We start from the raw sequence: 14707 nt of genomic DNA, 5'->3' as shown, positions 1-14707 counted from the left end.
AAAAAAAAAAAAGAAGAAGAAGAAAAGTTCTAGGTAGAAGAAGCAGAATTAGATCCATCAGAATACTAGTAATAAAAGTCAGCTTGACCAGAAAGCTAAGCAGAGACTCACATGGGGTGAAGTTCCCCTGAGAAGCTGGAGGTTGAGGGCGGCTTTTCCAGCCACATGACCATGCGCCACATGGTCGTGCCCCTCTGCTTGGGGGATTCCAGGCAACCCTCCCTCACCGCACTTGGTGCTTTCAGCTTCAAGCTGCTTGCCTCTGCCCTCCTGTGTGCAGCCAGACACACCTAACATCCATTTCTCAGCTAGACCTTTCGATCCTCACCGAAAGATTTCTTGTTCTGTGTCCTGTGGTTCCCTCTATCGTAGCCCACATGCCTAACTCTGGTCTGTATTGATGCTGATGCTGATGCTGGAAGCCAGTGGAATATGTGGCCCCTCCCTAGCCCACTTGAAAATCAGGGCTCTCTCTCATCATTTCCTGCCTCTCCCCAGCCTGGCTCAGTTCCCACTCATCATCTCACTGTCAAGACACAGTCAAGCTGCCTCCATGCCAGGTATCAAAGGCTACATCATGGCTCCTCCCACATGTACAGGCGGGGTTTTTTAGGAAGATTGCCTTTGTTCAAGGGAAAGCGACTAGGGAAACAATCAACCTCAACCTGGTTTTGCCCTTCTGAGCACCTGAAAAATCAGCTTGGGGTGGGCCTGGGAACATGGAGAGTGTATGCTGCCTGCACGTGGACCCGTGAAGTAGTCAGGGCCTGTTTGCATCCCATGTGGCTACCCCAAAACCTTTGTGAGGCGCAGCCTCCTGTACAATAATCTATTATAGCATACATCCATTTACTTCTATAGTAATAGACATAGAAGAAAAGGGCACAACTTTAAAACAATGATACATAAGTCAGTATAAAGGTATTATTTCCTCTCTGGACTACGTGTGACCAGGGGTAACTCTTGGTTTGTTGGATACCCTCTTGAACAATCACTACTGTGGTGCAGATCAGAATATCACAATGGCATCCCAGACCACTGTTTGGCATTCAGCCTGAGGAAGGAAAAAGTCACAAAGCAGTCCCCAAGGGCTTTGAGTCTGAGAAGTCTGAGGCAAACAAGCTCACACAGCATAAATCTAAGTAACTGAGAACCCTGACAGGGGAGCTGTTCCTAGACAGTAGTGGCTACTGGTGCTAAGAGCAGGCACACTGTACAAAGCCAGGCATTGTTCACCTTCCCTCCCTGGGTCTCCCAAAAAGGATGTTGTCAATATCCCAACACTCTCCTGAATGGAATTCTTTGAACCCTCAGAATGGTTAGGCCATACCAATCCCATGGCACCAGTGGACTGTGGCTTGAATACTATTTTTGAATTGACTATCAAAATGTTCTAATGATTCTGTTCCATTTCAAAAAGGGTCTGAGAAAGTATACGAGTCTAATTATATATACATATTTATACATGTGTATTTTTGTTTATTGTTACATTTTGACATTGGACTTTCTATTAAATAATTTTTAACAGTTGTCCTGGCTCTGTTCTTTTTTACTACCTGGGTCTGGGTTGAAGTGGGTAGAAATGTCTGTGTGAGACTTTGTTGATAGTCTGTCTTCCTTTTCTCTCTTCTTAACTCCACTTTCGTGAGGTTGTCTTCTTCCTTTCTGTTCCACAGGACACATACTTGATCAGATACCCAGTTGGGAGCCTCCAACCTTCTGGCCACTTCCAGACTTGCTCATCCACTTTAGAACATCACAAATCCACAGACCTGATAAAAATGCACACCTGAGAATATACAAAATAATGCCTTGAGCTTTATCTCTTGTGTACTCCCCCAAGACACACGCTTGAACACACTATCTGTGAAACCTTGGAAAAATTACTTAACCTTTTTTTTGTCTGTGTGCTTAATAAAAAACAATAGTGTTCTTATAAGTTTGGCTGGAGGCAGTCCTTAGAAACCGCCTAACAAAAAGCCATCTGTTTCCCAAAGACTTATTTATTTGTTCTAGTCATTCTGCCAGCTGACACACGTTGTGTGTTCACTGTATGCTAACCTCTGGACTCACCCAAGTAGTGTCTGGGGTTTGAGGACTTACAGACTTTGCCACTCTAAAGTTGAACCATGCCAAAGGAGCAACATGAATGGTGGGTGTGCTTGTGCATTCCATGCCCAGCTCAACCCTGCGACTGCCTGCCTGGCTTTGAAGTCTCCACGGCACCTGGTGTCCACCCACCTCTGACAGGCACTGGCTGATGTGTTGGCCCAGCAGCCTTTGCTCATAGAAACAGTGTATCTTCATGCTTTCCTGAAGGGGTGGTGGTAAGAAAGGGTCAGCTCTAGAGCAGAAAGGAAGCCGTAACCGCCAGCACCTTCCTCAACCTCAGCAGTTTCCTCCAAACAGTCAAGTTGGAAATTCAAATTCTGCTGAGTTGTGAGTTGTCAAACAGGACCAAAGCTTGAGCCCAGAGTGGTCCCGAGTCCCAGCTGGATCTTTCACAAACAAACCTGTTTCTTCCAGCCAGCACAGACCCACTTAGACTCACAAAGGCTGATCCCTCCCCACCAACCAGAAGTCAGTGTAAGTTTCTTCCTGGTTTCCCTAAGAGTTATGTGTACAGGATGAACAGTCTACACACACACACACACACACACACACACACACACACACGCAGCTGGGAAGCAGACAGCACTCAGGTCAGGTAACTTTCCAAATCTCTGCTTCACATCATGTTTATAACCTTTCCCTCTAGTTTCTCAATATAGATGGCAGATGATGCCCCACCCCCAACCCCCACCCCAAAATCCCATAACTGCAGTGACCTGGGAAAAGAACTGGACCTTGAGCAATGTTTGAGATCAAATTCTGGTCAGGATTTTTGCCTTGGATGAGACTTTGATATCAGTCTTTGGGATATGATGGGCAGTTGGGCCTAAAACATCTCATCCACCTGCTTCTCCACCCACTGAGTGTGTAGGTGAGATGACACTCAACCTGAGCCTTAGCATGTGGGGAACAGAGAGAACAGCCAGTCTAAGGAGGCAGGAATTCCAAACGACTTAAGTGAGTGCTTCCAAACACCAGAGGAGAAATGCCAAACATGTGTGACCCCAGGTTTTCATGGTTTAGACAAGTGCTACCAGTAGGTAGGGGATGAGAATTTATCGCCTCAAACACATTAAATAAATGTATTAATTAAGCAAATATGATGTCATTTTGGCAGAGCCTACTCAGAACAGATGGATCTCCACCATGCCTGTTTGCTAGGCTAACGGGGGACCTCTCCTTAATACCAATGTCCAGACCTTCAGGTTAAGTCAGTCTGCAATGGACCTTTCCAATGTGCAGCCAATGTGCGGGGTAGAGCTGTACCTGGGATTTTCATGTATCTTCCTGGACAGCTGTGAGATGAGGGATTGAAGGGGATCCATGTGTGTACCCATTGGACTAGGCAGGAGCAAACAGCTCAGCAGAAGGACCCATTCTTAGGGAGCCTAGGGAGAGAAGGGTGTAAAACAGGCTGCTCAGCATGCTCCAGGCCAAACAACTCTACCCAGGAGCAATCTCTTATAGACAGAGCAGAGATGAATAGGTCTTGGATAGAGATCACCAGCAATCTCTGATTACAGAAGCAAACAGGGAGCTTGTCCTAATGATGAGCAATACCCAAGTGACTAAGCTCTTGGTATAAGGCTAGACCTTCCAGTTATCTGGTTTCTAGGCATGCTTTTGTTCATGCCATAGCAAAAGAGGAGGCTTTTGTGACTATCCAATGACAGAAAGCTGACTTCATGCCATATAGCTCCATCCCTGCATCGACCCAGCTAACCCTGCTATGACCAGCCTAACTATGGGAGGCTAGAACTCAACCCAGAGAGCAAGACTCTTTACATTCTGCTGTCCGCAAACCATGGAAAGCAAATTCCCCATGCCTGGAAAATCCTCCGTGTGGAGGACGATGGGTTTCAGGGGACTGAGAGGAAAAGAAAAAGAAAACTCAGACTCCCTGCAGAGTCTCCTCAGCTGACTGTGAGCACCCAGTGCCTTTGGGAAAAGGAACTGATGTTACTAATCCTGTGGCAAAGGAAGACCGTCTTGGTAAGTATGGGAATTGCCTGCTGATGTATGACCCAAAACAGGGCAGCAGTGAGGCTCGTGGCTAGAATGTCAAGCACTTGCTCCAATTGTTAGCAGAGCTCAGACCATTGGTATGCTCAGCACTGGGCCATGACTCTGACGCCGGGTTCTGCAGTGTCCTGTCCAATTGAGGACTGAGGGCCATGCCTGCCACAGCATAAAGAGTCTCCAATAACCTCAGTTGTAAAGACTCACCTTTCTCCCCTGGCATGAGGGGCAGCTGGAAACTGGGGACTCGGGGCGGTGGATGCTGGCTGATCCCACAAAGGCTTGTGTCAGTTTGAAGTCTCCAAGGGATACTTATCCATCACAAACTCAGGCTCGTGCCCTCAGGGATGCCAGTACCCTATGCTCAGACTGGAATACAAATGGAGTTTTAGATTTAAAGGCACGGTTTGGGTAGTGTGTGAGGAGTGGGGCACATGAAAGGGAACCCTTTTCCCAAGCTCCATCGAGCTAAGAGTGAAACTGAAGTCACTAACAAGGCCTCCTCTGACTTTAGTTCCTCTTCTCCCACCCTCTTCTCACCAGCTTTGTCCCAAGAAATGATAGGAGAAAGATGACATCAAGTTTTCCCAAAGCCTATCCTTGAAATGATGGGGCTGGCATTCCTGACTGATGTCACAGACCCTTCAGAGGACACTGCTGAGGGCGACAGAGTTCACCGCAAATATCTCTCCCCACTCCCAAAACACAACTGGAAGGGAAGAGCTTTGAGGAGCCTCCAAATTGTAAATATGCAAGCAAGGATTGAAAAGAAGGCTGAAGCATCCTCGTTTGTTAACATGGTCTCCGGACTTTCCTGATTTCCAAAGCAGTAGCTTGAACACTGGCAGAGTCCACATCACGTGGGCAGCAGATCCATCCTCTGACCAATCCTTGTGAGCTCATATAATTTACCTAATAACTTGTAGTGACTGTGAGGGGGACAGTGGGTGGGATGCAAAGTGAATAAGAAAAAAAAGTAATAATAATAATAAAATTAATTAATAAAATACTTAAGTGTTGCCACAAAAAGGAAGAAGAGAAAAAGAAAGAAAAGAAAGAGAGAGAGAGAGAAAAAGAGAGAAAAGAGAAATGGCTACTGGTTTTTTTTTATATAGTTAAAACTAAGCCTCAAAGAGATTAATTTGTCCGAGGTCACACAGCAGTAGATGGTAGAAATACAGTACCAAATCAGGCTGGTTCTACTCAAGGCCTGGCTTATCACCACTCAGCTCTAGTACCTTTCATGTTTGCACCTCAGGATGACATGCCGTTGGCATCACTGTGGCTCCAGTCTTTGCCGGAACCACGAAGAACCTCCTCATCTACCTTTCTTCCGGGATACTCTGCCCATCCTTCAACAGAAACGGCTATCTGAAGTGTGTCCTTCTTATCCTGAATCCCACCATCAACCCTGTGCTTGTAGAGGCAGAGGTACGGGTATGGAACCACCCAGTTTCTTCCTGCTGGTCAGTTTGACCCTCAGCAGCCCTTCTCACAATAGCTGCTGCCTACTAATTCCTGGCTCTCCTCCCCTTTTTTTCTCCCTCACTGCTTTCCCGAGCTGATAGCTCTCTTCTCGACCTTTTAGGCTCATGAGCTAAATGAAAGAGAAACAGTAGCGATCTGTAAGCATCATCTAGTATCTCAGGCATTGTACGGGGTTCTCTCCAAGCCATTCTTGGGAACTCTGTTGCCTGCCATAACAAAGCCACTGTCATCCACTGGACCCTATCTGCCCAAAGTCTCCCGTAGCTCCTAACAGCACATGATCCCTTCTAAACAAGGAACACGTGTGCTTTTTTTGTATTCACCAGATGCCTTATTGTACTAGGGGACACTGAAGAACGACACCCATTCCCCTCAGAACCATCTCTGCCAGACTCCTCTCCAGTGCTCCATTCTTACTGCTCAACCGGCTGTGACAGACAGCTTCTGCGAGCACGTGACAACTAGTAGCCAATCATTGTTTCCCACACCTAGCAAACTCACGTATTTCTTGAGGAGGAGAGGAGGCGGGAGGCCGACTGGGAAGATAGCATCTATGGATCAATGGTGGTAGGCCCCAGCATTTAAGGGCAAGAGGCCTCTGTCTCCTGTGTACTGCGTGGCTTCCAGGCCGCTGGGTGGTTGTTTCACTCCCTTCCTCTTACCAGAGGGCTGTGGTCTGCGGAATGTTTTGACTGGAAACATTCAGGTCCTTGGTGGTATTTGGAGTTGTGAGACCCTTTTGTGCTAAAAGAAGAAGAAAATGAATGGTCTATTTCGAGCCTGCTAACAATCCACAGCCTAAGAACAGGCAGCAGCTCTGTAGCTGAAATGCTGGCTTTCTGAGTGAAGCCCCAGGAGAGCTGGCCATGTGGCAATCATGGCCTCAGCTCTGGTCAGGACCCTGCCCTAATGGTGGCAATGCTTCCAGATTATGCCTTTATTTTGCCTTTCTTTCCATCCCGCCTCTACCTCCTTCCAGAAAACTCTGGTCCTGGAGCCTGTGGTGGTTTTTCGATATGAGTTAGGATATCTTTTTGAGAAAGTCTCAGCCTGTTTGGCTTGGGTGTGAGTGGTTCCGTTTGATTTCCTGGTCACAGATGTGTGCTCACCTGTGGGAGAACATTAGACACAAATTGGGAGCCTCTGGAGCCTGGCATGGCTTGCCTGCCTGGAGTTTCCATCACAAGGAAATGGTGTTTGCTTTGAATTCTGAGATCCAAAGAGACCGACAGCCACTGGGTTCTAAATGTTCAGTCTATTTAAAACCTGACCAGTTGACTGAAACAACAAAGCTTGTTTCCAAGATTACCATAATTAGGAGTAAGAGTCCAGAAACAGACCCACCTGTTCATGACCAATTGCTTCCAAACAAAGGTGTCACAGTAATTCATTCTGGAGAAGTGAGTTACCTTTTGTTTTCTGTTTGTTTTGAGACATAGTAATCGTTGTTTCTGAATATCAGGAAACTCACTAATAACATGGGTAGGCTGGCCTCACACTCCTGATTCTCCTGCCTTAGCCTCTGGAATACCAAGATCACAAGTGAATGCCACCACTCCCAGCATAGCTGTCCTTTCAATAGATGGTACTACTGCCGCATGGGGCTACTCCACACCTGTAATCCCAGCATAGGAGGTAGAGCCAGGAAGTCAACCTCAGCGACCTAAAATCCTGTCTCAAAAAATAAAATTATGGCTGGGGAGATGGCTCAGTGGGTAAGATCATTTGCTGAGCAATCATGAGGTCATGAGTTTGAACCCCAGCATCCACATTAAAGTCTGGGTGTGGTCACAAGTATCTGTAACCCCAGAATTGGGGGCATCCACTTGACATGTTTTCCAAAAGTCCCACACTCAATTACTTATTCAAGAGAAGGAATCCCAGCCACTCAAGACTTGTAATATTCGTGGCAACTATTCATGATTTGCAAAAGATAAACACTACTCAAATGTCCATCAACTGGAAAATGGCTTAACAGTTATGGTAGATCCATATAATATAATGAAGATGCTAAGGGGGTAGCTACTCATAGATACAATAAGAAAGAACACCCACAGCATTTGGCTAAGTGAAGGGTGCCAGTCTCCAATTCCCCTTCTATGACATAGTGGAAAATTACGACAAAATCAGATCAGTGTTGCAGAGGATTAGGATGGGGGAAATTGTAAAGGGATCTGAAGCCATTCTCTAGCATCAGGGTGTATCAAACACCATTCAAAGGTATATTTTGTGTTATTTAATTATCCCTTAATCAACTGAAAAAAAAATGAATCTTCAAGACCAGCTCAGCTCATGGAAACTCATGATCTTAGATCCTTTTATTTATAATTAGTGATAATTTATAGCTAAAAGAGACAGGTTTTACATTTGCTCTATTGAAAGCTAAGTGTGGTGGCTCACACTTGTGACCCTAGTACTCCAGTGGGAAACTGAATTATGAGGGCTGCTATGAATTCAGTGTCAGCCTAGATAAGAGTTCCAAACCAGTATAGACTACAAAATGAGATTGTCTACAAACACACACACACACCCCAATTCTCTGCAGAAGCCCCTTCCCCTGTGGTATCTTGTTATGGTACTGCTACAGACCAAAGAGTCCTCCCAGTAACTCAGCTGTCACCACTTTTCTAAAATGAAATTCTGGGGCATCTCCCATGCCTACTCAAAGCTCATCAAATGCCTTCCTCCCTCTCATTCTTCCAGAGTCACTCAGTACAGGCATCCTGCTCCCAAAGGTGACCCAGAGGCTCCCAGCTAAGCTCCCTGATCTGGTTCTTTGAGGCCTCGTATATGTTCTGCCTGACCACACTGACCTGCCATTGCCTTCCTGTCCTGTAATTCCTTGGGTGGCAATCATCCAAGAGGCCTCACCTCAATCCCCTTCCCATATCCCAATCCCTAGGGCAGAAGGATAGAGTTCTTGAGAAGTGAAGAATGCAGGGGGAGAGGAGAAGGGAGGGAAGGAAAAGAACAATGAAGAACTAGTCTGAACAAGGTCTATTTATGATGACATAGTGTGGGGCAGTGGTCTGTTGAGGAACCTGGGCTCCATTGAGTATAAGTCTGGAACTCCAGAGCCCCAGTGGGAGATAATTTCTGACTGCAAGGGACAGAAGGAGTTCGGCTATGACTCCAGGGTCCCTGGCTCCTGTTTCAGTCACGACCTCTCCAGCTCCCCCGCAGGAGATGTGTGTTCTGTCATGTAGACAATGCCCCAAGCTCCCAGCATTCTAGCTGAACCCTACCCCCAGTCATTGACCACAGTCAGGAATGCCCCACCCCACAGACAGATGACCCCACCTCAAAATATAAGAGGCCGTTTGTCCCTCCTCTCTCTCTTCCTTCCTTCCTTCCTTCCTCTCTTATCCTCCTCTCTTCCTTCCTTCCTTCCTCTCTTGCTCGCCTCTCTCTCTTCCTTCCTTCCTTCCTCTCTTGCTCACCTCTCTCTCTTCCTTCCTTCCTTCCTTCCTCTCTTGCTCACCTCTCTCTTCCTTCCTTCCTTCCTTCCTTCCTCTCTTGCCCTCCTCTCTCTCTTCCTTCCTTTCTTCCTCTCTTGCTTGCCTCTCTCTCTTGCCCTCTTGCTCTTGCTTCCTCTCTTGCTCTCTTGCTCTCCTCTTTCTTGCTCTCCTGCTCTCTTCTTCTCTTGCCCTCTTCTCTCCTTCTCTTCTCCTCTCCTTCCTCTTTCTTTCTCTCCACATGGTCATGGCCGGCTTCTTTTCTTTTTTCTATAATAAAATATCTTACGATTATGCTTTGCATCCTTTTAACTAATGCATCGCACAGCCCCAGCATTGGCAGCAGAGAGACCCAGCCCATCAACATAGCAGCCAGGGCTCCCATACCCTACCTGAGAGAGATGATTTTTTTCATCCATGAAGCTGGTTGCTTCACTGGGTAAGCCCCACTGGTCTCTTTATCTCTTATTCCAAGGGCCTCATGGGTCTCCCAGCATGGGAACTTCACCTCCCAAAGACTCCCACCCAGGGCCTCCAGCCTTTGTCCTTCTCTGAACCCTCCGTTGGTTTCCAAGCTCTCCAACCCCAAGCTGGTAGAGCTTGTGACAGCATCACTGACTATTGGAGTGCCTGCCATGGATCCCACCAAACAGTTTTGGTCTTCGTCAGCTATTTCCAGGGTCCAGGCTTTCTTTCTCAAATATCTGAAGTCTAGGTGACTGTGTTTTGGGATCTTTTTTTATTCTTTTAGCCCTGGATCGTGTTCTCCAGCTCCTTACTCAACTCTTGGCAATTATTGTAGTGTCAAAGAAGGAGAAAGGAATGAAGCAATGTTGAACATGGGTTTTCCAGACAAGAGACAGAAAATGAGAGAAATGCAGAGCTACCAAGGGCAAAGAGGATGACTTTTACCAAAGTATGGAGTTCTCAAGAAACTATTTTAAAGATTTATAAAAACTGTCAGAAGGCTATCTTGATTTTCTCACTTCTTTCCCTTTTAATTTTATTTCTATTGTGGTGATTAAATGCCTGTCAAATGTAACTGGGGTTGGAGGAGTCTTTTAGCTTACAGTCTGAGGTTACAGTCCATAACTTCATAAGTCAGAGCAGGAACTTCAGATAGCTAGTTCCATCACATCCACAGTCAAGAACAGAGAGAGATTCATTTTGATCAATACATAGTCATTTGTTGATTTGATTGCTCCTATATAACTCCAGGACCCTTGTTAGTGGATGGTGCTATCCACAGTGGGCTAAATCCTTCCACATAGATAGAAAATCTCCACAGACATACCCACAAGCCAATGTAATCTAGACAATGTATTGAGGCTCTCATCAGGTGATTCCAGGTTATATCAATTTGACAAAACTAATTGTCACACCTTTCTATTATCAATTTATCTGACTCAGAATAACAAAGTCATTATACTTTCATTATATGAAGTATACCTTTATTTGCAAGAGACATAATTTGATCAAGCTATCTGAAAAGTACCAGCAAGTTCTGTAAGTGTTGCTATACATATGTTTATAACTATCCACTGTGTTCTTGTTCACTCTCTGTTGCCCTGATACAGTACAATGACCAAAGGAACATGGGAATGAATGAGTTCATTTGGCTTACAAGTTACAAGCTACCAATGAGGAAAGCCAAGGAAGGAAGTCAGAGCAGGAACTTAGAGCAGGAACAGAGCTAAGCTGCTTACTGGCCTGTTCCCCTGCCTCGCTCCACTAGCTTTTGTATATGTAGCGCAGGTCTACCTGCCCAGGGATGGCACCACTTTACATGTGGGTGTATGTGTGTGTGTGTATGTGTGTGCAGGTGCATGTGCATGTGTTTTCTAAAGGGGAACTAATCTTAATTAAGTTCTGAGGAACACAAAATGGAGTCCTTCCCTGATTCTACAACAGATGCCTTCCTGGAAAACTTCCTGCACATGAAAATGTGCTACAAATCCTCTGTGTTGGAGAGCAAAGTGGAGTGCAGTTTTATTTATCAAGAAACCAAATGGAGCATCCTGCAGTCCTATGGGAAGAGGCAGTTCTCCCAGAGGTCACTACCCAGAGCTTGGTAAAGGTTGTCAAGCATTGACCTCTTTCCCCTATTAAATGCTGGGCCATCCCAACCCGACTGCTCCCTGGGCAAAGCCCTTTCCCACACTGAGCCTAGTAAGACTAACTTTACCTCTTGGTTTCTGGATTTTGGTATTTTGGTTTTGTTTCTGTTTTTAAGGAGCAATAAAGCCAGGTGTGGTCACACTGAGGAGAATCCCCAGGGCTCCAGGCCAGTGAGAGACTCTATATGGTTTGTTGTTGTTGTTTTAAGGTGAATTGCACCTGATGACTGACACCCAAAGTTTTCCTTTGGCCTCTGCACACATGCACATGTACACACACACACACACACACACACACACACACACACACATGCACACACACACATATTCACATGCATGTTTTCTAAGTTTGTGAAGAGGCTAACGGTGTCCAACCAGCTAATAAATCTTTCATTATGACTCACATGCTATTAATAGGCAGGAAATGACAGGGGCAGAACTAAATTCCATTCATTTCCAGCTTCTCCCTTTGTTCCTCCATGTATGTGTGTCTGTGTATGTATATGTGTGCATGTGTGTGTGTGTGTTTCCATATGTATGTGTGCTGCACACGCATGCACAGGCATCAGCACTCACACACATGGAAACTCACACACAAATGCATGGGCACCCACCCACAAACACATGGAAATTCACACACACACACACTCAGAGAGGAACAAAGGGAGAAGCTAAAATGAATAGAATTTAATTCTGCCCCTGTCATTTCCTGCCTATTAATAGCATGAGAGTGAGTCACAATGAAACATTTATTAGCTGTCTCTGAAAGTACTTTTACCTAAAATAGTTCCCAGGCCATTTTTCTTTGCTACTCTGACACTGGGCAGCCAAGATGGTGGGCCCTATTTCCAAAGAAACGTGCATGTAAAATCAGGTCTCATTGGGCCTGATGGGCTGGCTATACATAGAGTAGCTGTGAACACAAGCTAACATAAGCCCATAAACATACCTCACACATCATTGCTACTCCCCCCTTTTTGGTAACAACTGTGTGGTCCTCTTGTATGCCAATAATAGAGAACAGTTTACATCACAATGTCCAAAGCTGAATGTACCAGCAGCCTTCTTCCCCAGATATTCCACTGAAGACACCTAACCTCATAAATTCTAACAGTTTCTTAATAGATTTGGGGGTGGCAAATAAATAAAAAATAGTGTGTGTTTTCACAAATATAAAAGGAACAGAGACAAAAAAGACGGAGATGTGTACCTCCTAGGACTCCAATGCTAGTGTCTGCTCCTCCTCTTCCTCTCTAAGAGGGTAACCCTCCTTGAGCTAGCCCCTCACGTTTCCCACTTCCTGAGACCCCCACCACCTCCTCTCTTCCTCTGTTCCAAGCCGTTTTTAACTGTCGGACTGGGAAGGATCTGACCTGACAGGACAATTAAATATTAATACCTTAATTGAAGAGCCTGTGTCCAAATGAATTAAAAACAGGGCTGATGGGATATCTTTCATCTATCCCATTTCCTTTCTGTCAGGACAGCTCTTGCTTTCCTAGGGACTGGGACTGATTCAAGGGGTGCAAGTTTGGTGGCTGGTCACCATCCGTCTCGATGAGGCAATGTTCAGGGGCCAATGTGGCTCTTGTCCTACCATGAGGTTGAGAAGGGACCCTGTGAGCCACTCCCCACCGCCTCCATCACAATCTTCCTGGAAGGAGCAGCCACATCATGGTCAGCATACATCACGTATCTGTGATTATTTACTTTTATAAGACGAGCATTGCCTCGTAGCATGTAAGCGAACGCAGTGAAGGCAGGTGCTTTCTACACAGCGCCTGACCCTGTGCCTGGAATCTGCTCACCATTTTTACCAGCTGATGAAATCCGCCTCCATGAACAACCACGAAAACGCAGTGCTCATGCGCATTGCAAGTCGATCCAAGGCGGTGCACGGGGAAAAGCACAGCACATGTAGGAAAAATTTAGTGTACATGGGAATGTACTCTGTCATTCATTTTTTAGGCAGAAGGCAGTGGGCAACAACTCCCAGCCCCTGAGATAAACTGGTGACCTCCTGCACAGAGCCAGAGATGCTGAACTCAGCTCTCACAGGCCTGGAGCCCCAGGGATCCTCCTTTCCAGTCGCTGCCTCCTCAGTGCGACCACACCTGGCTTTTAACATAGGTTCTGCCATGCAGCTCCATATTTGCCCTTTCTTTCCAGACCCTGAAGTATTCCTTCCTTGTTTGCTTATTGCCTCTCTCCCTCACTTGAATAAACTTGATGAAGGCAGAGATTTGGTCTATTATGGTCTCTGAAGAATCTCCAGGCCCTAGATTTGTACCTGGTATCTAATGATTATAATCATTGTGAATTGAGGCCATATTTTTCTTCCTTTCTTTCTTTCTTCCTTTCTTCCTTTCTTTCTTTCTTTTTTTCTTGGTCTTTCGAGACAGGGTTTCTCTGTGTATCCCTGGCTGTCCTGGAACTCACTCTGTAGACCAGCCTGGGCTTGAACTCAGAAATCCACCTGCCTCTGCCTTCCAAGTGCTGGGATTAAAGGCGTGCGCCACCACTGCCCGGCCCCAAGGCCATATTTTTCAACTATAGTTCCCTTTGTTTGCTTGACTTTGCCTTTCTCCTCACCCTTCCCAGAAAGCTGAGATGACAAATGCCACCATGCCTGGTACAACCATGATTTTTGGAAGAAACACCATTAAAAAAAAAAAAAAAAAGACTCCATTAGTTATGAAATCTCTCTGCTGGGTGTAAGATTTCAAGTGCTTCAATTTCTTATTGCACAGTTTCACACAAGGACAGAAGGGGTGTGTATATAGTAAATGATTGTATTAACAAGTCCTGGCTCTGTCAACTGTCTCAAATACTAAGGACCTCAGCAGGATTTGGCAGGCCTTTGCTCACTCTGGATACTTATTTATTTACTTATTTAGATATATGGTGATGCACACATCTTGTGGTGAGGCACACATGTTCTCACATGTGGCTGTGTGTGTGTGTGTGTGTGTGTGTGTGTGTAGATGTAAGGGCATCTATGTGTTCTCACATGTGGTTATGTGTGTGTGTGTGTGTGTGTGTTTATTTATTTATTTATTTAGATATATGGTGGTGCACACATCTTGTGGTGGGGCACACATGTTCTCACATATGGCTCTGTGTGTGTGTGTGTGTGCATAGATGTAAGGGCATCTATGTGTTCACACATGTGACTGTGTGTGTGTGTGTGTGTGTGTGTAGATTAATGGCATCTATGTGTTCACACATGTGGCTGTGTGTGTATGTGTGTGTGTGTAGATTAATGGCATCTATGTGTTCACACATGTGGAGTCCCAAAGCAGTTTTCCAGATCCCTCAGTTCCTTATACATGGAGGGAGAGTCTCTCTCTGAATCTGGAGCTCAGTGATTGATCAGACTACTTTAGCTAGCCAGATCCACACATGGATTTTCTATCTCTGTCCCCCAAGAAGTTCGTGCCCAGCTTCCATGTGGGTACTGGCTCAGCAAGTGCGTTATCCCTGAGGCCCTGGGCCAGGCTTTTTAATCAAACTTCT

The 14707-nt window shown here is 45.7% G+C and overlaps 1 long non-coding RNA gene across 3 annotated transcripts; it reads right to left on the bottom strand.

Moving 5' to 3' along the window:
• Positions 1 to 1356: 1356 nt before the first annotated feature.
• Positions 1357 to 13137, bottom strand: LOC116100977. 3 transcript variants are annotated; one of them, XR_004122758.1, is made up of 5 exons: positions 13000 to 13137; positions 6121 to 6363; positions 4339 to 4500; positions 3379 to 3500; positions 1357 to 1789 (listed from the first exon to the last, which is right to left on the bottom strand). It is a non-coding gene; the product is annotated as an uncharacterized LOC116100977 (long non-coding RNA). The 3 variants fall into 3 exon arrangements; XR_004122754.1 differs by lacking the exon at positions 13000 to 13137 and adding an exon at positions 12402 to 12487; XR_004122759.1 differs by lacking the exon at positions 13000 to 13137 and adding an exon at positions 12141 to 12191.
• Between the last annotated feature and the right edge of the window lie 1570 nt (positions 13138 to 14707).

Source organism: Mastomys coucha, unplaced genomic scaffold, assembly GCF_008632895.1.
Source record: "Mastomys coucha isolate ucsf_1 unplaced genomic scaffold, UCSF_Mcou_1 pScaffold1, whole genome shotgun sequence".
In the NCBI taxonomy this organism is placed as follows: domain Eukaryota; kingdom Metazoa; phylum Chordata; class Mammalia; order Rodentia; family Muridae; genus Mastomys; species Mastomys coucha.
The sequence above is the reverse complement of the archived record's forward strand: the minus strand, read 5'-3'. Positions and strand labels throughout refer to the sequence as shown.